Source organism: Stegodyphus dumicola, chromosome X1 (assembly GCF_044657685.1).
Source record: "Stegodyphus dumicola isolate Sdum_Otavi_A_Nest chromosome X1, ASM4465768v1".
NCBI classification, from domain to species: domain Eukaryota; kingdom Metazoa; phylum Arthropoda; class Arachnida; order Araneae; family Eresidae; genus Stegodyphus; species Stegodyphus dumicola.
This window is the reverse complement of record NC_140780.1, coordinates 118671725-118678110: the sequence shown is the minus strand read 5'-3', so window position 1 is coordinate 118678110 and position 6386 is coordinate 118671725. Positions and strand designations below refer to the sequence as shown.

General features: G+C 36.9%; 1 protein-coding gene across 2 annotated transcripts in view; it reads right to left on the bottom strand.

Annotated features, from left to right (window-relative positions):
• The window catches only part of LOC118196954 (SH2/SH3 adapter protein dreadlocks-like), a 41315-nt gene that overhangs the window by 20089 nt on the left and 14840 nt on the right, over positions 1 to 6386 (bottom strand). The gene's annotated exons all lie outside the window — the stretch shown is intronic.

The window sequence follows — 6386 nt, the reverse complement described above, 5'->3', positions numbered from 1 at the left end:
TTTTGTTAAAAATGTTCAGACTTTTACCTGAATGACATAGAAGACACTCCTTTACTTGTTTCACTGATAGCATACATCGCAGTATCGCATGGAAAGAAAATTAAGCATACATCGCAGTATCGCATGAAAAGAAAATTAAGCATACATCGCAGTATTAGCATGAAAAGAAAATTGGTACTTACGTATTATCGCAACCAGGTTGGCGCGATTTGTAAATTTGAGTAAAAAATTATGAATAGAAAGAAAATGTACATTTATTAATTACAGATAATTTTTAATACAGTTTTTTATATTATTCTGTTTTAAAATATAAAATAGCAATTAAACCCTTCCGGTTTTGAATTTGAATAAGTTGCAGAATTATTTTTTCGGCGGAAATCTTTTGGCTATTGCTTTTAGCACTGATTGGAAACCGTATTCGCTGTAACCATGTACACGTCGACTTATTTTTTCTTAAAAAAACATCCCAGAATTGCACAAAAATGGCATTGCGCACACTCTTGACTTTATCCATGTACACTGCTATTTTCTCATAAATTACAAAAATTTGCACGAAACTGCAGGAAAATTTTGTGAATCTCCACATGCTCTTACGTAGGGTTGCCGTAAGTAGGGTCGCCAAATTTGCCAATTTATGTGAATTTTTGTCTGGTTGCGTTAATACGTAAGTACCAGAAAATTAAAGCCCTTACAACTTTAAAAGAGCAGTCAGATATTCCTCACTAAAGTACAAATAGTTGTGCAACCACTTATAATTGAGACTTGTGCCTGACAATGAAAAATGGATTCATTGCCAAAATAATTTTTTATTACATTAGCATTAATGTTCTTGATTTTAGTATAATTTTACTGTCCATCTCTATATTTCCTGCTTTTAAAACATTCACTAAGGAACATAAATTAATATATGCCTGATTTTAAAATCTATTTCTAATATTTTTGGTTTTATTATACTTATTTAAAATCTAGCAAAATTTTATCCACAAGTTGCTTGCAAAAATTTCCTCGACGACCATTGCTCTAAAAGATTAGATCCTGTTATATAATACATAATAAAATCCTAGTTAAAATGTTTTAAAGAGCTATTTTGAAACACTTTTAACTCTTTAAAGGGCACCAATATATAAAATATACTGGATGTTTGTCAATATTTTAAACTCCTCAAAAATGCTAATTTTTCTACAACAAAAGCTGCAATCGTAAGTTGCTAGCATTTCCTTTTGATTCTAAATAGCAGCACTCCCTTATGAATGCTCAATATTTTGAAATTATGAAATTAATATCTCATTCTAAGGTATCATGCTTGAAGATTCATAAATTCCATTGGAGAGGGAGAAAAATTCAAAATCAGCAAATATATAATGTACAACAAATGCTGAATCTTTACTAAATTTCAGTCAGAACTGATAGTTACAAGATTATTCATATGATTTTAAAACCGGCATACAAAATATACTGGTGCCCATACTGAGGGTACCATGCCAATAGATGGCAGCACCAGGCCTTTTTCTCCACTCTGTGAGATGACATAATTCCTTTATAATTGTTTATGATTTATTTCCCTCCCCTGGGGGTCGACGTAGAGTACTCTGTGCAGTACTGGCTAGGATCTGTACCTAGGCAGTCTCGGCCACGGGGGTATAAAATTTTTTAACTTGGCGGTTCCCGATGGTCCATGGGGTAAGTCTATACTTGCTCTTCATGGGCTGGGAGGTGTAAGTCCTCTTCACCAGGGTATTGGTAGCCAAATAGCAAACTGGACCATTGAGAGTCTGGTCACTGCTGTCCTTGGAATTCCATGTAAAGCCTAAGGAGAGGAGCATCCCGTGTAGTGCTGGCAGGTAGCCCAAATTAACGGCCAGTCATCGACCCTAAATTGTCATCGCCCACCCCACCGTGGTCTCGGTCCAGCCGGGACGGTGGTCTTGACTGGTCCATGTTTAGCGGTGGGCTAGTTGATCGATGAGCGATCATCAGAGGGTACCATAAAATTGTTGGTGTCTCAGGGGTGTGGGACCCTGGGCCCAGCAGGAGTGTTCAATGTTATTGTTGGGTGACACTTTCTGGTTTATTCCAGTTCCCAGAATGTGATTAAGTTCACGAACTGCGGTATAAATCTTAGTTAGTTAGTTAGTTGTGATTTATTTACAAGTTGTTTAAGATTCAATATTATGTTCATGGTGGATGGAAGGTTACTGACCCTGTGCTACGAATGAATAAAAGTATTTTAGTTTCTTTTTATTCATTGCTTATTCCACTCAAGTTTCTCATTCCTCTTTGTTTAGCTAAAATTTTAATTTCACCACGTCACTCTTTCCTTGGATAAAGAGTCATCAATTTCAAAATTGTCATCTAACGTCAAGACATTACACAACTGTAGGGTTAAATGTGGCATCAAAATGCAGGGAAAACAATAAGAGGTGATTGACAGCTAATTTGTAATCATATCTCCACAAAGAGGCTGTGATAAGATCACACACAAGGAAAGTTTACTTACAAATAGGTAAACAGAAATGCACTTTAGGTCCACCTCTTAGTGCAATGGAAAGACTGCAGATCTGAAAGTATGCTTTTATGATTTAGGGTATAGTCTTTGCTAATTTCAGATGAGAAATTAGGGAACACACCCCCCCCGGTACAAGTACACTGCTGGCCACTGTAAATGCAACACCCTGAAGGAAGCATGCAAATAACATGAGATTTACAACATGCATTAGTGGAGGTGAGATATGCAAATGATTAGAATTTCAGCGCAGACGAAAATCATGCGTGCCGGTGGCGTCACTTCAAAGCCCTATTTAAGGCTTCGAGTTTTCAACGATTTTAAGTTTGGAAATTGTGTTTTTCTTGTGGTGTTTCAAAAAAATTATCAATTACGCCTCGTAGTAAACAGCGATCATCATTTGTTCAAGTATCCGAGTTCGACAGAGGAAGGATAGTGGCCTACCGAGAGTGTGGATTATCTTTCAGGGAAATCGGTAGTCGTGTTGGATGAAAACAAACAACTGTAATGTGGATATGTGACCATTGGATGCAGGTGGGTACGACGGATCGAAATGTTCGATCGTATCCACCTCAGTGCACCACTTCACGTGATGACAGGAGCAATGTGCATATGGCAGTGAAGGATCGCTCAGTCACATCACGAACCATGGCACAGCACATTCAGTCTGTAACACATCACCCAGTGTATGCTCGTACCATTCGACGCCGTTTACAGCAGAGTGGTCTGTCCACAAGACTTCCGTTGCTTCATCTACCCTTGACGCAGAACCATAGACGTCCCCGCCGCCAATAAAGAGATGAAAGAAGGATGTGGACGGCAGAATGGAATGAAATTGTCTTTACTAACGAGTCACGCTTCTGTCTGCAACACCACAATGGTTGGATTCGAGTCTGGAGACACCATGGAGACAGGATGCTGAACAGCTGCATTATGCACTGCCACACTGGTCCTTCACCGGATATTACGGTATGGGGCGATATTGGATATATCCCTCGCACTCCTCTAGCACGCATTGCCGGTACTTTAAACATCCAGCGCTACATCTCCGAGGTGTTGGAACCAGTTGCTCTTCCTTACCTTCAGGACTTGCCCACAGCCATATTTCAACAGGATAATCAACAGGATGGCACGCATCGTCCAAGAGTTCTTCGTCAATCGCCAGATTGAATTGCTTCCTTCGCCGGCTCGCTCTCCATATCTTTTACTGATAGAAAACATGTGGTCCATGGTTGCTGAATGACTGACCCAGATTACATCCCAAGCTGCCACACCAGATCAACTTTGGCAATGTGTGGAAGCTGCTTGGTCTGCTATACCCCAAGAACACATCCAAAGTCTCTTTGAATCAATGCCAAGGCAGGTGGCACCAGTGATCACACACAATGGCGGCTACCCTGGCTACCGATTCTGGAAGGAACCACCCTTCACAGAGGTCTATAAATTTAATCATTTGATACGTGGTCAACATGTTATCTACTAAATAAATTTTGCTGTGATATATCTTGTCTTTCTTGGTGTTGCACTTTGGGTGGCCAGCAGTGTACAAGATTTTTCGAAATATTCTTCACAGCTGGTGAAAGGAGGGAAAATATTTCTAAGGCCTGTTTTAGATACAAAACATTTAACTTTTGAAGGGGAAAAGGGGGGCTACTATTTGAGTTTTTTTCCCAGTTTTGATCGAAATAAGAGCTTTGAGGTGTATCAAATAATAAAATCATTTAACCCTTTGAAGGGCACCGGTATATAACATATACCAGTTTGTCAATTTTTTAGCCTATGAAAAAATGCTAATTTCTTTACACCAAAAGCTATAATTGTAAGTTTGTAGTATTTCCTTTCGATTCTAAATGGCAGCACACCACCTCATGAATGCTCAATATTTTGCAGTTATGAAATTAATATACCTCGTTCCAAGGTATGTTTGAAGATTGATAAATTCTATTGCAGGGAAAGAACAAATTCAAAATCTGTAAATATATGACGTACACATGCTGAACCTTTTATATTTACTGCATTTCAATGAAAACTGGTAATTAAAGGAAGATTATGCATGCATTTTTAATACCAGTATATAATATATACCGGCGCCCCTACTGAGGGTACCTTGCCAATAGATAGGCTTCTCCTTCTCTACTCTGTGAGATGAAAGCGTTTCTTTCCATTATAATAGTTTATGATGTAATAATTTGTTTATGATTAACTTACAAGTTGTTTAGGATTCAGTATTATGTTCATGACGGGATGGGGAGTTTACTGACCCCGCCACTAGGACTGAAGATAAGTACATTTCTTTTTTTTCTCTGCTCGAGTTTCATTCCTCTCTATTTAGCTAAAATTTTAACTTCAGCACTTCACCCTTACCCAAGAGACTCGTCGATTTCAAAATTGCCTTCTGGGGTCAAAATTTTACACAATTGTGGGGGTTAAATGTGGCATGTTAGCCCCCAAAAGACACCTGTTGCTTCGTGTTTTCCAAAATCATAGAATCCAACGAAAATGAAAGGAGGTCATTGACAACTGATTTGTCATTTGGGAGTCAAGCCTTCTTCCCTTTGTGTGGTGTGATAAGATCACACAAAGAGAAAGCTCACTTAAAAATACGGGAAATGGAAGTGCACTTAAGGTCCATCTCTTAGTGTAATCACAAAAACTGCTGATTTTAAAGCATGCTTTTATTCTTATTGTTTTTTTTTCATTTGAGATGAAAGACTAAGGAACGCAAGAGAAATTTAGGGTTGGGTTACAAATAGGCTGTTTTTGAAATAAATTTCACGGTTGTTGAAATGACGGAAAATATTTCTAAGGCCCGTTTTAGATGCAAACTAGAATTTATCCAAAAGTTGATAAAGAGCCCCTAGGATGCCAAAGGTGTTGAAAATCGAAATAAGGGCTTTGAGGTGTATGAAATAATAAAATCATTTAATGGCATTTCTTCCTGAACAAAATGATATATTACAACCTATATTTACAAAAATTACAAAGGGGCTCTTACAAACCTCGATAATTGAAAGTGTGTTGGGGATGGGGGGACGATTCTTGGTATGATAGCACGAAGCATGCTCTTTTTTATATATTATCTAAAGCATAAAATGTAATAACTTCAAAACTGCAACATGCTTTTTTAGCTGAGCTGTAGTGTTTCATTTTTCAATTTTTTTTTATTTTTTTATTTTTCAGCAGAATTACATCTTTTTGTAAGATTATACTAGTTCAATTACAGCATGATATGGTTTACACATGCAGTGTTATATTTGCTAATGTTTTCATAAAATAATAATTTCTAAAGCTTTTTACCCATATTTTACATAAGTATGTTCAGCTTGATTGCATCATCAAAGTGCATAAAAACATAAATTTTATTTTTAAAATTTTAAATTTCTATCGAAATTTTAAAAGTTTTTGTCTTCAGACTTACATAACTATATTAGACCTATTAGACCCATCTCTACAGATACACATCAAAAGTACGCAAAATCAATTTAAAAAACAAAAATTAACAATTGGGAACTACCTGGGAAAAAAAAATGTCTTAGAGGGGCGCCGGTATAAAATATATACCGGCTCTCAAAATTTAGGGTTTTGCTAGTCTCAATTTTGTGTCCTTAAAGTCTTTAAGTTATAGTTCATGCAAAAGTTTACCACAGTTTAAATTATTTTATATACCACCCCTCAAAGGGTTAACAGCTTTTCTTCCTGAACAAAATGATATACCTATATTCACAAAAAAATTAAAAAGGGACCGATAATCAAAAGTGTGTGTGTGGTGGGGGGTGATTCTAGCTATCATAGCACGAAGCTCTTTTTATATATTATCTACAGCATAAAATATAATAACTTCAAAAATGTAACATAATTTTTCAGCTGAATTGTAGTATTTCCA